The sequence below is a fragment of the Colius striatus genome, chromosome Z, assembly GCF_028858725.1.
Source record: "Colius striatus isolate bColStr4 chromosome Z, bColStr4.1.hap1, whole genome shotgun sequence".
NCBI classification, from domain to species: Eukaryota; Metazoa; Chordata; class Aves; order Coliiformes; family Coliidae; genus Colius; species Colius striatus.
Genome location: NC_084790.1, coordinates 61,153,548 through 61,171,820, shown reverse-complemented (window position 1 = coordinate 61,171,820; position 18,273 = coordinate 61,153,548). Strand labels below are relative to the sequence as shown.

At 37.9% G+C, this 18,273-nt stretch overlaps 1 protein-coding gene across 2 annotated transcripts in view; it reads left to right on the top strand.

Moving 5' to 3' along the window:
- The window catches only part of PCSK5 (proprotein convertase subtilisin/kexin type 5), a 260,750-nt gene that overhangs the window by 46,344 nt on the left and 196,133 nt on the right, over positions 1 to 18,273 (top strand). The window lies entirely within an intron of this gene.

The window sequence follows — 18,273 nt, the reverse complement described above, 5'->3', positions numbered from 1 at the left end:
TTATTAACCCTTGTCCTGTCATAACAGAGACTATTAAACCTCTGTATCTTTCTTATAAGCCTCATCTTAAGTACTGGAGGACTGTTATAAGGTCTCCCTGGAGCTTTCTCCTCTGCAGAATGAACAGCACGAACTCCTGCAGCGTGATATAAGCCCTCTGATCATTTTTGTAGCCCTTGTCTTTCCTATGCTGAGGACTCCAGAGCTGGATGCAGAACTCCAAGTGGAGTTTCTTCAGAGCAGAAGGGCAGAATCACCTTCTTCAGCCTGCTGGCTATGCTGTATGCAGCCCAGGATGTGGTTGGCTTGCTGGGCTGTGAGTGCACATTGCTGGGTCATGTCCAGTTTTGCATCCACCAGTACAGTGAAAGGTTCTGTTTAGTAGGCCACTGACTCCAGGTAACATATCTTCATTTGGTAAAAGACTTACTCTCTTTCTCTCCTGTGCTGTTGATACAGTTCTAAGTCCCTATGTGTTGTTTTGTCCCTGTGTCACCTATGCTGCTGACAGTAAGACACTGTGAAAGTTTTATGATATTAACAGATAGAATTGCTTCAGATAGGGAGGAGAATATGCCTTTCTGCCAACAGTATACAAGATAATTTTCCTGTAAGTAGATACCATCTTTTTAGGTATGTTGTTTACTTTGAAAGCATTGCTTTACTTTTTCAGGTGGATTAATAAGATGGTCCTAATACAGCTTTAAAAATATTTATTGTCTTTTATTCATTTCGTCCTGGCTTGTCATTCATTTTTGTATTCATAGTAATAAAAAAAAGTCATAATTAACTTGTAATTAGAGGTAGATGGTTGCTGTTAGTAAACTCTGCCAGATATCTTTATGGGTATATCGTATGAGCATATTGTCAATCAGAAAGTCTAGTAGCTTTGCTACTCAGTTTCCTGAATTCTTATATTTTAATGAAAGGTGAAGTAATAACTTTACTTCCAAAATTCCTCTTTATTTTTATGAAAGAACTATACTGCTGACTCTTCTTTTCCAATGGAAAAACTGTTCTGTAGTACACTTTTGAACTGTGAGAGATCTACGTCATTCAGGCGATTAACTCTGTTCGTAGAGCAGAATTCTGTTTCATTTCTGTTGAGTCACAGTGCCAGGGTGATGTAACTAAGGGATTTTTCTGGCAGTTCATTGTCCACTTTGAAAACAACTTTTATAAAAAACGAAGGGGTTTTTTTTGGTTGTTTGTATTGAAAGACTTATTATTTTGAGTCATAGGATTATGGCAGATCTTTTCCCCAGATTATTGAACCATGTATACTTGTCTGTCTCCTCTAAAACATATGCTTATTAAATCTGCCAATCTTATAAATATCTGCATAAGGTGATAGTCAGATTCCAGTAAATGGCAGTAGATTATGATGTTATGGCCTGTCTTTTTTTTTTTTTTTTAATAAATATTTCAGCATTATTAATTGAAACTAGAAAATAACAGTGATTTATATTTAGGTAGTATGCTGTTATTTCTACAAACTTTCACCTCAGTGTTAGAGGGAGACCAAATTTCAAGAGAACTATAGTAGTCAAGCAACAGCCCACTATATATCATGTAGGTAGCTTATGTAAATTTCCTTTTGTGCTCCTAGATTTGTATATAAGGTTTTTAGTGCTACCAGAGCTTTTTGGTGGAACTAGATTAGTAGGGTGGTTTTTAACTGATATCAGACAGATAATAGTTACCTAAGAAAGGTAACAATCTCCTCTTTATAAATCAACTGTGTTGCCTAGCCATGCTACTTCACAGGTACCTCACAATTGCTAGTCTTAACACGGAGAGCACTTTAGGGCAGCAGACTTCACTGCTTGTCTGTAAAATTTTCACTATATTGTAATTTCTATACTTACGGAAGAAAGTCCTCACTTGCAGACACTCTGTGAAGGGGTTGTTGCTGAGTGATATAATTTACCTCTACTGAATAACTCTATATTTGTAGTATCTTTAATGGAAGGGTCATGATGACGTTTTATGGAGAGAGATCAATAAAGTATTAGTGGGTGCTCTATTTCAGCAAAGAGAGTAGCTAAAAATATGTGAATGGGTTGGCTTCAGGACTGATTTGGGTCATTACCAGATGTCCTCATATGATAGTTTTGATATTTTTGTATGATAGTTAAGTATGATACTTTTGTTAGTCTTACTTATTTTTAGAAGTTGAAGAGGAAAAAAAGGAATTTCAGGTTAGTTAATGATTTCAGTCATAGCTTTGTCAGAAAGAGGTTTTTAGGTTGCTGTCTGCAGCTATGTTATTGAGAAAGTAATAAAGTATGATCATGTACAGGTTTGCATTGGGATTAATAAGTAACTTAGTTGTGGGTTAGGATTGATCCCTTTGGCTGTTGAATGGGTATAATCTGTAACAGAGTCGTAAATGTAGTTCAGATTTGATGACACAAGTCCTTTTATTCAGAGACTTTGTCAAGCAGTATCTGATTAATGTTTTTCATCCACTAACTGCTTCTTCACAAGTACCACCTCTTGCGATTTTAGTTGTCTGAGCTAGAAATAATACATTTTTGTGTGTATGTGATATGCCAAGAAGCTGCAAGGGGGATTTAGGCCTTCTTTTTCTTTTGGGCCACTGCAAAGTTTAAAAGTATCTCTAAAGAACTATTCTGTGAACAAATTAAAAAAATCTTTTTTTAATTGCTCTATTTTTCTCCATTGATGCTAAACACATTCCTAGAAAGAGCCAGAGACATTATTAATATAATTAATTAGCACCTCTTGGTTTCTGTGTAAGCCAAAGCAGACAGAGCTTCCAGACCTATCTAGTCATCACCTAAATAAGTATGCTTGTACTTTCCATTACCCAGGAATTATCTACTGAGAAATAATGACTTCTCATGCTTTCTGATAGCAAGAAAAAGGCAATTTTCTTCTGACTTCCTTCCCTCAAAGAAGGGAACATTGGGAAGAGAACAACTGCTTTATCATCACCTCTGAATCCTGAGGCATGTGTGTAAAATAGAACATTTTTATAGATTAAGTAAATTTCACCCACTCAACTGTTTTTCAAAACTGACCTACAGAGTTGGATCCAGCTTGCTTGGAATGAACTGATGTCAAAGAAATAAATTCAAAGGGAAAGAATGTCCCTAGTGAACAGCCCTTTCCAGATTATGAGTTAGGAGAGGGTTAAGTCCCCTGCACCGTCCCTGGAGTTCAGCTGTCTTTTTAACATCACGTTAAGTAATACTTTCTCCTCTTTCATTGATGTCAACAAAATAACCTGTTTGTTATAAGTGGTTGAACTATATATACAATCAATTTGCATAACTAAAAGAGGTCAAAGTCAACCCTGAAGCCTTACTGCTATCTGAAACTGGTTTACTTAACTTTTAATAACAACAAAGTGTCTTTGGAGTGACCAAGAGGACTTTGTGCCTAATCAATTTCACTGTACCTGACAATTGGTTTAAAGAGTTTCCTCATCTTGCCTGCATGGAAAAAAATGGTCATAAAAAGTAGAGGAAGTAAATATTAAAAATATGGAAGAATATGTACAAGATGTGGTTAATATAAGTAACTTTGATTTTAAAGGGCTTCAGTCATAAGACTCTCCTTGTTGACCATTTCTTTTTTTCTCCTCACCTGAGAAGAGCTTTGTAGTCATCAGCTGAAACAGGAATCACACAGGTACACAAACAGAGGTTTCAGCACCTGTGATCTACCTCTGCTGTGATGCTGGGCTCCATTGCATATTTTTAAAGATAGAATTTAACTGGAAGAAATTAATTTAGCCTTTGTTTATTTTTTACAAATCATTGTTAGACTGCAAAGATGCTGATTGTGTCTTTGCAGTCAGTTCAGACAAGCACAAGTCTTTTTCAACAATGATCACAGATAATCCTCTCTGCTAGTTGCCATACCTTCTATTGTGAATAAGTGCTACATCTGACAAGATTCTCTAATTTGGAGAAGTTCCCTGTTCCCATTCGGTATGGCCTAGTTGCTATTGGGAAGGAATTGAACATATAATAAACTATTTCTGTGAGATGGAGAATTTACTGGAGGGATATGTTTTGAGACACGGAGCTGGAGAGGGAGGTACTGTTCTGTTAAAACATCTAAGAATAAGTGTGATAGTTAAAGTGTATAAGCCAAGTGTTTTCCTATCACTGGATGCCACTTCATCAGAGAAAGAGGAAACGTGTACCTGGAGGTTTATCCTGATAGCTTAAGAAACTGTGGTACTGTCAGAGGGAAACAGGAGAAAGCTGGAACTTCCAGTTACTCACTGGGGTGAGATGTTATTCCTGTGAGACACTGCAGCCTGAAGTAACTGAGCTACCTCAAAGGAAAAACCAATCAGAGAGGAAGCTAGCCAGGGTCTCTAAAGTGATACTTGGGAGTCATCCTGAAAATTTTTACAGCAGTGAAACTTGCCTGAGAACATAGGGAAATAGTTGATAATACCACTGTAGTTGTAAACCACAGCAAGAAGTGGAACATGGGAACTTGCTATCAGCTTCTCAAATACAAAATGGGTGAGATAGTCACATTCATAAACTGCTTGGAACAGAGGAAGAAGGACTCCACCTATTACATATCTAAACCAAAGAAATGCTCTCTTTTAATTGTCATTGTTAAACACAGCCCACACTCACATAAAGTATGATTCAAAGCCTCATTGAAATAAAACTTTCATTTCGTTTTACATGTGTCTTAAGTCCGCTGTGATGTCAGCTTACCTTCTATCTTAAATCATTTTGTCTGTTTTTGATGTTGATCTCTACAAATTAACTACTTATCTTTTGAAAATTATTTTCCCTTTCCAGCATCTCTTTCCTTTTCCCAATCTTTGTTATTTTTGTTATTTTCTCTTCTTTTCCTTATTATTCCTTCGTTTTAGACATAAACTCTGCTTTAGGAGAGTAGTTGGAAGGCAAAATATATTTAGAGGACTGCTAAAAGCAAACTTCACAGCGTTCTGTTTGGAACCCAAAAGAAGAGCATTTTTTAAGTTTCATTGAACCTCACCATACTCTGATAGTTTTCTCTGAGAGGTAGCAGTGTAATGGCAAAGGACTATAAGGCACTGTAATTTACATAGTCTTATTGAAAATAAAATTTAAAAAAAAGGGTAAATACAAGGCTCATCAGTTGCTGTAGAAGTAAAATTTTCTTACAGAAGTTCTGAGAACAGAAATCTGTAAACCCAAGAAAAGATATAATGCCTGGCTGTGCCTTTTTTCCAACTGCTTATATTTTGAATTAACTGTGGGGACTTTTGGAATAGCATTACCCATTTACAAAACAAGTGAAAAGACAAGCAGCTGCACAAATGAAAAAGTGTTTTAGGGATTCAAGGTGGAAAAGGATTATAGCAGTACCAGCAAGGCACAATAAAACTAAGTGACAGAGCCATGGTGCAAACTAATGTTTACAAATTACTTGGTGAGTTACTTAATTGAGACACAGCTATATAGTATTGTTGCACAATTACAGATGTAGTGTGATACTACTGTCACTTTTAGAAAGCTGTTGAAGATAAAAGACTTGCTGAGAAGCTTAACTCATCACCCAGCATTTAGCACTCATCCTTTTATATTTGCACCGTAAGATTTCTGATATAGACAGACGAAATATATACTACAAGCGAGATCAGTCTGTGCGGACTGATGAGATCTGAATCACTTGCATCTAGGGCTACCTGCCTTGAGCTCTGGTGCTGAATCCAAAGCCTGGGAAAAAACCTTTTTCACTTTCATTGAGAACTGTGAAGTAAGCATAGTCTAAGCTTTGCAAAGGGTTTGGTGAACCCAGCTTATTTTGTTCCTTCATAAAACTCCTCTAGTATGCTACATAGTGTTCTCCAGTTATATTTGTGAGCTCCCAAGTGAGCTATACTAACATTCACAGGGAGGGATGGATACTTCTGCTCTGACACAGTATAGTTGACTCTGGATGGCAGCCAGAATGTAGTTAATAAACCTTCATCAACAGAGAGTAATGTGAATCTCCTAAGGTCCTGTAGCCATGAAATAAGTGCAGTTCAACAGGCCAGTTGCCTGCCTTATGCTGCTGCTGAGGTCTGTGAGGAGTTGGCTTATCTTGTAACTCTCATCCAACTCCAAGTGTAAACAGCAGAGCAGAAAAAAGTATTTTATGTTGCTGGCTTGGCCCTTAATGAGGTCAGCTAAGGCCAATGGGACTGTGGAAGAAGATGAGGAGAGACAAAGGAATGAGTGACAGACACCTAATGGGAGGGGCTTGGAGAGAGACAAAAGGAGGAGAAAAAGTCACACTGGCTCAAGTAAGGGGAGACAGAATTAGGAACAAACTTTCACACTTGCCACATGCTATCACCGCTGCAAATCAATATTTGTCATCCTCCTTTGTGACCACCTAAAAATGTATTTCCAGCCCACCTATACCAGGCATTGTCAGGTACGGAAAAAACTCTTTCTATTGTCTTCTGAAGAGTTGTCCTCTCTCTTTCTCTCTCTCCATGCAGTGGAAGCCAAATAGTTGTTCTTTGTGAGGTGACATGGCATGCTTGTAAGTTATTTCCATGTTTTGTAACTTACTTCAATTGTTGCATGCACTTTTTATATTTGGGATTTTATTGCATAGGAATATTGAGCTTTTAGTGTTTTAGAAATTTTAAGATCATCTGTGACTTCAAGTGCTGCTAGAAGGTATCAAACTGCCTGTCAAAACATTATCTTGTAAATATCTCTGTTCTCTGTGGACAGGGTAGAGCTAGTAAGGTAAGGTCAAGTAATACAGAGTTTGACATAAATAAACGGCTAACTTATAAGTAATCAAAAAGCTGTAGAAGTGGATTTATCCTTATGTACTGGAAAAAAAGTCAGTGAAAGTAGTTAAGCAAGATTAGCAAATAGTTTAAAGTCAGAATGACCAGAGAGGATACTTGGTCTGTTCCTCTGGGACATTCAGTTCTGACTTCCAGATACGCAGTCCTAAAAGTACCCAGGAAATAGAAAATGGAAGCCATGACTGTTCAGGAGATGTTCCATCTTTTTCACTGAACCAAGAAGCAGCAACACTGAAATCGTTTCCATGTTTGCTTTGGGAGAGATTTTCCCGAGTGTCAGAGATTTGGAAAGTGATTTCATCTTCAGAGGGAGAATATTTACTTTTATCTTTCAAGAATTTATTTTAAATGTTCGGTTTTTTTCTGATTGTCAGCTGGGTCACATTAAGAAACTGCAAGCATTTTTCTGTATAATGTTGTTTGTAAAATATCATTTATGTATAACATTGTGTTTTTCTGAATTGCTTTTTTCTGACTAGTTTCTGCAATTAGTAAGGAAATTATAGTGCCACAAAAATATTTACTGAATTTCTAATGAGTTATGATAAATTTCTGCCTTTAGCTTTAGTTAAAAATAAACAGCTAGCAATAAATTATATGGAATATAAGTGGATGTAAAATTGCTAACAATATCAACTGTAAAGTGTGCCCTACTGTGCCACAATTTGTTATATTTTAGTTTTTATCTCTCATAGCATTTTATCATGAAAAAAATTCATATGTATACAAAGACATACTTATCTGGAAGTACACTTTTTCTCTTTTCAAGAGAGAAGGAATTTGCCCCTCATTACTTTGTAAGAGCAATTTTCCAAGAGCAACTGCTTAGTTAGCTATCTCTTTTCAGATTTTTTTAAACGTTAGAATCAAGTGATGTCAAATAGAAAACTCATGTTGTTGTGCAATACTAAGTACTCTATTAATGTAACTGAAAAGAGAAACATTTAATTAATTATAAAAATACTGCATTGTTTCAAACACCCACTTTACATGGGTTTTTGCTATCTTTTGCATACTGAAAATGCAGATATTTCTGGAAATGCATTGCTAAATCCACTTAACTAATATTTTATAGCTGTTTTTAACAGTATTAAGAAAATACTGTGCAAACATAGGAACTGTGCAAAATGACCAGAACTGCACAGACAGGATAAAGAGCTGATTCTGAAGCTTGCCTGTCTTGTGGTCTGACTGCTTTTTTGAAAATACGACAACCTTAAGATATGGAGAAATTCAGGCAACATTTGTGCTTGCTCTTTTGCTATGGAGGTTTTAAATTCTGCAAAAGCTTAAACATTGGCTGTTTCAAAATAAACTTATTTCCAGTGAACAGCGGAAATGCATGGTGGTCAGAGGGAGAAAATGTGTGGAAGTGAAGAGCCCCAAGAAGTGCAAGTATGAATCATAGAACCATAGAATGGTAGGGATTGGAAGGGACCTTTAGAGATCATCTAGTCCAACCCCCCTGAAGAAGCAGGTTCATCTAGATCAGGTCACACAGGAATGTGTCCAGGTGGATCTTGAAGACCTCCAAGGAAGGAGACTCCACAACCCCTCTGGGCAGCCTGTGCCACTGCTCCGTCACCCTCACAGTGAAATAGTTTTTTCTTATATTTAAATGGAACTTTTTGTGTTCCAGCTTCATCCCATTACCCCTTGTCCTGTTTCTAGATACCATAGAAAAAAAAGGATGTCCCAACGTCCTGACACCGACCATTTAGATATATGTAAATATTAATAAGATCTCCTCTCAGTGTCCTCTTTTCTAGACTAAACAGCCCCAGTTCCTGCAGCCTTTCCTCATAAGGAAGATGCTTCAGTCCCCTGATCATCTTGGTGGCCCTGCGCTGTAGTCTCTACAGAAGTTCCCTGTCCCTCTTGAGCTGGGGAGCCCAGAACTGGACACAGGACTCCAGATGAGGCCTCGCCACGGCAGAGTAGAAGGGGGAGAAGAACCTCCCTTGACCTGCTGGCCACACTCTTCTTGATGCATCCCAGGATGCCATTGGCCTTCTTGGCCACGAGGGCACATTGCTCGCTCATGGTTAGTTTATTATAAATCAGGACAACCAGGTCTCTGCAGAGCTGCTCCCCAGGTCAATCCCCAGCCTGTCCTGGTGCATGGGGTTGTTCCTTCCCAGATGCAGGACTCTGCACTTGTCCTTGTTGAACCTCATGAGGTTCCTCTCTGCCCAACTCTCAAGCCAGTCGAGATCCTGCTGAATGGCAGCACAGCCTTCTGGGGAATCACCCAGTGAGGTGTCAGCAGCCAACTTGCTGAGGGTACCCACAGTCCCCTCATCCAGGTAGCTGATGAAGATATTGAACAAGACTGGCCCCAGAACCAATCCCTGTGGAACTCCACTGGCCACAGGCCAGTGAATTTTTTACAATATTGATACCACTTTTGTCTTACTCTTTCTTTCACATTGGAGTCCAGTCATCCATGAGTTGCATGCCATTTAAGCATATAATTGCCTTAGCTTTATATATTTTTATGTGAATTCTTAACAAAGGAAATTATTTTCAGTTTTGAAAACAATTTAAAACTGTGTTAAACTCAAGTACTATAATCACAGAAGCTTTAGGAGAGGCAGATATAAATATACGTGAAAGACTAGACATGACTTATATAGCAGAGGTTTACTTTTTTGTGTCTTTTGGATAAGACAGTTTATTAATAAACAGTAAAGTACTACTTGGGAGGTAGTGTTTTGGGTTTTATGACTATCAGCTCCTGGTTACAGGATTACATTTTGGAGCCAGAAATCACTTTTAGCAAAAAATAAACTAAGCGAAGAAAAAATGTTTCTGAGGTTACAGAAAGGTGGAATAGCGTCTCCGTTTTTGAACTTCCATGTACTCTTACACATCCATGTTTACTGTTGGATCAGGAGGAGACTTTTTTGTCCTTACAAGTCTCCTGGTTTGGCTGCAAGTAGGCCGATGAGGAAAGTTTCTTAAGTACAAGCTTTCAGACATGGTGTTTGAATGGGCTTGATATGATTCCTGCTACTGAAACACCGCGATCCATATATCCCTAATTATGTCCCCATCTACATGAATCAAAATGTGAATAGAAACTGTTACAATCTTACATCTTGGTAGAGAGTTGATCTGCTTACAAAAAACATGATTGTGGAAAAAAATGTGAATTTGTGTCCCATTGAATTTGTGTTTTAAGACTTTCTCAGAACCTTCATCTGATTATGAAGTTTTTCAAGACACCAAAGACAAGCTAAAGGTTCTGTGTGTCACATCCTATGTCTTACAGTATCTTTGTACTCACCTTCTCAATCATGTCCCCATGTCTTGTATCATCTCCCTGTTAAAAGAGACAAAAATAAAAAAGGAAGAGAAAACAGGATTAACTTTTCTGGCAATATTGAGAAGTCCAGCTTCTTTGACTATCTTGATACTCAATTTAGAATGTCTACTTCATTCATCTTCTACATTTCATTATTAGATGTGTTTGCTGCCCTTCTATGATTCTCCTTTTTAAAACATTGCCTTCCACCATTTCCATCTGATTCCATTCCAGACTGGTGGTGAACTAATACATAAGAGGATCAAGTATTGTGAAAATAAAAGCATTCCTCTGTTTTATATTCGTCCTTTGTAAACATTTACCCAAACACACCATAACATTGAGCTATTTATTTGCTTAACAAGGAACTTGAATGATACTGATCAGCAAGCAGAAAAAAAAATCTGAAAGACACTCGTCTTTTAAGCCCATTCACATTAAACATGTGGTCTCCTTTCACCATGTCTGGTCTGGATTCACCGCTTCTCGCTGCTGTTTGGTCTCCAGTACTCAAAAGTGTCAAGTATTGACCACACTCTGTGATGCAGCTTTGATCTTATTTGGTACTTCAAACATGCTGATAGTCAGTGTCATACATTGTGTAAACTATTACCACGGAAACATTCTGAGGATTAATTCAAGGAATGAGTCTACAAGGGTGGCCAAAACCACTTTGTAAGCTTGGTTTGTTACTTTGCCAAGTCCTAAAAAAAAGTCTTAAGATTGTCTCAACATTTGAAAGACTTAGACACAATTTATCCCACAATTGGATATGAAAAATAAACCTGAGCCATGCATCTCATCTGGACACTTAACAGGTAGAAGTTGTACATACAAGTGTAACTGAATGAAACAGAGATTGTGAACCATGTTGTCTCCAGGCAGACACTAAGCAGCAGAGATGTCCTGATGCAGTTATGTTGTATGGGGGAGAGAAACAGTTTACATGTCTATGAATGTGTTTAGGTTTAAAAGAAAACCCCCAAACCCTACATCATCACCATTTTTTCTAGGCATTTGTGAATATAGCTGCTATTAGGAAATGGGTTCAAATAAAAAAAATTCAAATTAAAAATAAGATATAGAATTATAGCATTGAGCAGATTTCTCCCTGCAACACTCCTCTCCCTGCCACCCTGTTAATGCTGCTTTAGGTTGTTCATTTGATTCATTGCCTGCTGCAATCAAGTCATGTCTTCACTCTTTCCTAGATAAAATAAATTCTGTGAGCTTGTTAGAAATCACTGTAAATTCTGTTTCCAGCACTTGGTTCAGAAAACAAGCAGGAAGGACTCACTGCTCATTTCCGAGAGCATCCTTTTTGAAATATCCATTCTAGGCACAGGCACATAAAATTCCAGGAATGGTATAATTGCTGTTGCTAAAAGAAATGTGTTAACCCATTTTTTCTTGCTATCTCTATTAACTGTTGATGAATAATACAATGGCTTCGTAGAGTATCTTCTTGAAGTTGTAGGTGTCTGTCTACCGTATATCTTAAATACTTTTCACCATTATTGTGTTTCTGGACACTTTGTCTCATTTTATGCCTTGCACAGTCCATCTTAAATGCACAGTTTTATGTATGATTTTATATAAAATTATATGATATCTAAAGATCCCTTCCAACCCCTACCATTCTATGATTCTATGATTACAGATGGACCACTTAAAAAGGTTCACCTTTATATGTGGTCCAGATCACTCTGTTGCCACTATTGCCATCATTGCTTCCAATCCACTAATTTCTGTGTCATAAGATTTGATAGTGCACTACAGGAGAATGTAATTTCAATTTCCCTGAACTATAAGGAAGTATTGCAGCCTCTTAAGATTAGAGACTTAATAATTGTGCATGCTCAGTAATGTTTCCTTAAAGACAATGAGTGTAACTAGGTCTGTTAAGCCATCGTAATAGCCTCAAAGTACAAACTGACATGTCAAATCCTCTGTTAGATTTCTTATAAGTGGCTATGTTATTAAGTGCTTATGAATTCATACTATGTCTCTAATGGATCCAAAGATCTCTTTACAGTTAAGTAAATGAAAACATTTTTGTAACTGCCTCGTGCATTTCCATGACAGAACATAACCATTGAAAACCAGAATTGCTTTGCTAGAGGTACATTGTATTTTCCTGAGAATTTCTCCTTTTACTTGGAAGACCATTTTTAGCTTTCCAATGTATTTGGCACACATTCATGGAGTCATAGAATGGTGGAGGTTGGAAGGGACCTCTAGAAATCAACCAGGCGAGTCCCCTACTAAAGCAGGTCCACCTCAATTAGGTCTCACAGGAAGACATCCAGATGAGTTTTGAAAACCTCCAAAGGAGACTCCACAGCTTCCCTGTGCAGCCTGTGCCAGGGTTCCCTCACCCACACAGTGAAGTAGTATTTCCTTATGTGTTCCAGCTTTCATCCATTACCCTATCAATAATTTAAAAAAACCCCTGTCCATTACCTGTCCAGTCCTACCACTGGAGACAACATTGAAAAGTGCCATCCCATCCTCTTGACATACACATTTTAAAAACTTGTAAGTATTAGTGAGATCCCCCCGCAAGTCTCCGCCAGGCTGAAGAGCCCCAGTTCCCACAGCCTTTCCTCATAAGGTAGATGCTTCAGTCTCCTGATCATCTTGGTGGCCTTGCGCTGTAGTCTCTACAGAAGTTCCCTGTCCCTCTTGAGCTGGGGAGCCCAGAACTGGACACAGGACTCCAGATGAGACTTCACTAGGGCAGAGGAGATGGAGAGCAGAACCTCCCTTGACCTGCTGACCACACTCTTCTTGGTGCATCCCAGGATGCCATTGGCCTTCTTGGCCATGGGAGCACATTGCTAGCTCGTGTTGAGTTAGTTTGCTGTCAACCAGGACTCTAAGGTCAAACAGTATTTTCAGTTAAATAGCAGAGCCAGTAGGACAAGCAATAAATCAAGGAAATCTATTTAAAGCTGAGATTTGCAAATGGACAATGGAGAGTCTAAAGGCAAACTGACAGGAATCACAGAAGAGATGAACAGAGACAGTAGGAATGCAAGGAAGAATGCAGACCACAAAGAAGAGGAACCACGAAGAGTATTTTGTATCGGTAGTACCATGAAAAGCAGTGGATGCAGAGAAGCTGTCAACAATCATAAAATTAAGAACTCTTAATTTTTGCTTGTATGCAGTTTTTCCTTCTGACAATGCTTTGATCATAGCTTTCTTTAGTGTTTTCTCCAGGTGTCTCATCTGCTGATTCCTTGAGCTTTTAAAGATAGTTGCAATTGTTAAAGGCAGTTACCATTAACAAATATTATTTCAAACTTGAGACTGCACTATGCGTAGACTCTATACAAGCCTGAGAGTCATTAGTGTGATTTTCCTCCTAGTCCAAGTTAGATAAATTCTATCTTTGCATCTTTCATGTGCATAAAAGGTGCTTATACTGAGCACGTAGTCAGTCCGTCTGACTACAGGAATACACTCTTCTAGTATTGGTTCAAAATTATTTTCTCAGATTAGTTCCAAATATTCAATTACTTTCTTTGCAGCTGGGACAGGTTCCTTTGTTGTGCTGCTGCAGTCAACACTATCTAAGTGTCTTTAGCAATAAAGCTGAAATTTAGTTTAGCAGTTCTGTTACTAGAAGGGTCTACAGACATTGATCTCTGTCCAGTTCTCTGTAACAGAAGTGTTTGCAAATATACTAGACTTCTCCCGAACCATCCTGCAATATCTATGTTTTCTGAGATAGCTTGAATATTGGCAGTTTTCAGAACATTTTTACGTTCGTTGTCTATTTTGCAGTCTTTCATGTACAGCTGTGTTATGTCTCTAGGCTAACCTTCTTAAGCTATGCAGAAGGATTTTAGCATTTAATCAGCAGAGTCAAATTTCCTGAGACAGTAACAAGAGTAAATGTGTGGCACGTTTTTGCCTTATGCAAAACTTTTGTTGTGTTTTGTTACTGAACAAGATATCATTTTCCTTCCCAGGCCTCCCTAGATTTCTCTGGACTAGTTCTCTATTTCTGCCAGATGATCTCATCTGCAAAATATAACTAGCCACTCCCTCTAGTGGTTTGGTCTTACCTTGCCAGGTTTACAGTAGGTCTTGCATCCATCAACCATAGCGCATTTAAACAGTGAAAAGCCCATTGGTGCCTATGGCACTTACTTCCCTATAGGCAAACTAAAATAGTAGCCATTCATCTTAGTCTGATCCTGAACAGTTAATGAATTTTCACAACATGCATTTCAGTCTTCAATTAAACATTTCTATAAGACTGTCTAAGGAGGCTAAGGAGTGATTTTTATACCTCTGTCTCAAGAGAACAGTTTCATCAGCTTGAAATTTGTCCTCTGGCTAGTTATAATCTCCTCTGACATATCAACCAAGCAAATTATGGGATCAGAGGTACAATAACGTGATGGCTTTTTATGGTTCTTAGGCAAAAGGCTTCTAGGTATGGAGTAGCATAGATATTTTTTACCTAAGTAAAGGCAGTATGAAACAGTTCCAGTGTCAGAAACTCCACACACCTATAATGAATCGGAGAAAAACTCCTTCCCCGTTACTAGTAATGGAATATAGGGACGCCATAATATTCTGACCTACGTCTACCCTGCTTCTCCTACCCACTTTTGTCCCTTGAGGAAGAGCAGGGACACATATCTTTCCTTCAGACTTCTGAACATATCATATTGTCTCACGTCCCTCCCTTTCATTGTCCCTCTCTCCCTCCTTCTTCCCTCAGGACATCCCACCATTAACACCAGATGTCACCAGGCTATTGCCTCATGGATCAGGGGGACCAGACCACAACATAAAATAGAGAGAAAATAAAGCACTGCAGTAGTACAACAGTCCTTTAAATTTGGGTATGAGCGTTCAGAGCCAACATCTCATCTGTTTCCCCACAAGTCCTCTCATTCCTACAAGTTCGTAACATTCTTAGAAAATCCTTAGAAACTTAGGAAAACTACTTTAGAGCAAGTTTTACCATCACTCTTTTTAACAGAAATGTCAAGTCTAGCTTGAGAGAGAGAAAGAGAAACCTGGTCTTACTAGATAAGTACAGCTCCATGAACTTAAGCAAAAAAAACCCAAACAAACAAACAAACAAAAAACCATATTAGGACCTTCTGTAAATCTGCTCTGTTTTTCTTTTGTGACTTATAGGAGCTCAGATAAAAATATAAGCCCAAGGCCACAATCACGCCACTCCTCCCCCCCCACCTCCCCCCCTCTAAAAACCTATGTAAAATGGAAAGAATTGTCTCTGAGGAATTATTCATCCTTCATGAATACTGGATCCGCAGGGCTGATAGTGTGCAGCTGAGGCCAGGGAGCAGCTGTTCTTTTTACATATTCATTCTCATTAATAAAATAATTGCCATTCTGTTTTTTTCTCTTAGAGAAGACTTCAGGCAGGTAAAAATGCATTAACTTTTGCTCTATTTGATGGCCTTTTATTGCCGAGCAGGCTATTTATATAGTAGTGGTAGTATCAGTAGTAGCAGCAGAAGCAGTAGTAACAATTACCATGTAGTCATCTTGAAAGAATATGGCCACATATAGAGATCTATATGCATACTTTTTTCCTTCTCACGTTTCTTAGCAGCAGCCATAGGCCTTGGAAATCATTTCATTTCTCTGCACTCATCTTTTACTGACTTCCCAAGATGTGCTGCATCAAGTTCTTATATTTCTCTCAACATTTACCAGGGAGAAATCTATCCATGCATTGACACAGACCTCTCAACATGTGAGCACTGATTCAAGGATAAATAAAATGTACCAGATCTGTAACATGTCATTCATACTGATGATTTTAGCATCCAGGGTAAAACAGATTCATTCTAGCTGTCTGTATTAACAATTTCTTCCTCCTCTTCCTTTTCCTCTTCTTCTTTCATTTCTTTCTCTACATACAACTATTTTTGCTCTTTGAGATGTGGTGCACTTTTTGTATTTTTTGTGAACGCCACTTTTCCTTTTTGCCTATTAGTGGAGGTGACGTAATATGCACAATGACCATAAGGCATTTCTAGCTACATTTCTCTCTTTACCTTAAAGGAGTCACTCATGTTGTGGCTGCGTGGGAAGGAAACAGGACTAGAGGTACACATCCTAATGGAGCCACGGGTCATAAGCTGTGTCAAAGGAAGATATGGTATTATTTCTGTGCCTCTGTAGGTTCCGAAATGTGGATGTGGGAGAGAAACTTTGCTGTCTGCAGACCTAGAACTGGTAGAGGGACTTTCTCACTCCTAAAAAGGCTGTACTGTCATCAGCTGGTGGAACATGGACTTAGAGAGGGGCTTCCCAGAGTTAACTGGTGTTTAAGCCAGCACACAGATTACACAAAAACAAGCAATATAGACTTTAAAAAAGTGACAGTGATGGAAAAGTGATGGAATTGTCTTGAATACAAATTTAACATGTTATGAATTATTCTAATTTTGGAAAGAACAGCAATATCATCACAGCCAAAGAACAGTATTTATGAGCTCCGTATTTTTCACTGCAAAAACCCATATATATATAGTCTTGTAAATTATTCTAGTCTCATTATAACCATCAGATACTCGTATGAATACAAGAAGCCTTTTTATATCGATTTCCTTTTTTCCTTCATTGCTTAACAAGGTATAAAATATGTCTGTGATTATTCTTATTGGCCTCTAAGTGTATTTTTGTTTGTCAACTTAAAGAATCAATAAAGCTTTGGAACCAAATAAATCTCTAAGTAAATTAACTAACACTCTGAAGTTGCACAAGCAATAAATTGATGTTAAATACTTAATATGATACACTCTTGAAGTATTTGTCTTGAAACAGACACAGATAAAAAATATAGCAAATCAGTAGAGCACAACTCCAGAAGTCACGTAGCATTTAATGCAAAAAAATCCTGTATTTGGCATGAGATTTTATATTAATCTTCATGCTCCTGCTAAAGCTTTAAAATATTGTGTGCATCAATAATAAAGAAATTATTTAAAGATGGAACTCTGAAGAAAATAATTTCCTATGCAGTTAGCAATTACTGTGTGATGTGCACTAAATATCAAGTTATGTCCGAGAGACCACAAAAGGCCAGGATCCATTCCTTGGCCCTATATATCCCTCTTTTATCTCCTTGTATTGATCAAGGGCAATGCATGGGCCCTTGGCCGTCCTTCTTCCTCTATATGTGATGTTGTGCAAAATCTCTTACTCTCTGCACGCTTGCAGGTTAGTAGCTGACAAAACCCCCTGGTATAGAGAACATCACTATAGTCTGCTTGTTTCAGTCTGTGCCAAAGACATTCGTGAAAGGCAGTTTTAACTATCATTGTAATGGTACTAGAGAGGTCGTCTTCTAGTTCTTGAGCTTCTGTGTCTACTTCTTCTTGTACTTCATCCTGGTTTTGTGTATCTTCTTATTCTTGTGTTTCTTCTCAATACTGAAAGATTCTTTTCTAATCTCTGACTGAGAATTAGTATTTCTCTCCTGGGATCAGAAGCATATGTAATGTTCTGCTAAATGAGACCCAAGACCTCTCAAATCACAACTGATCTTTAACATTGTGTCATTCTGAGTACCACCTTGTGTTTCTCTATATCCCCTTAGACTGACAAGGTCTTTTCAAAGAATCCCTTGTAACTCAAAAACTGCAGGAAAGTAGTGCAAGGTACCTCATGAAAACTTACAGAAGGCACAAGTACCTTTTCTAAGAGACTACATGTCACAGAATTAGAAACTTCTTTTTTTATTCTGTTTTTTATAGACTAACAAACATTGCAAGAGATAGAATTTTATGGTCATTCTTACTTTAATTTGATTTTAATCCCTGGAATTCCAAAAGAATTTGACCACTTGATTTCTCAGTTAAACTCTTCAGTTTCATTACTGACCTCTTAACTGGATATACCACGCCTCTGACCACAAAAATTAGTGCAGCAGACAAGAAACATTAAGATAATTATAATGATCATAAGCAAGTTTTTAGACAGAATTTCACAAGATAGCTAAGAGAATCCAGGCCTATGTCTGATACTGAAAGCATCATGCAAATATGAGAACAGAAATCTTTTTAATGTTATGTCTGGTTGGGAATTGCACAAAGGCAGTTTTCCAAATTATCTGTCCAAAAATGCCTAAGTGATTCTTTTAGTCTTTTTATACTCC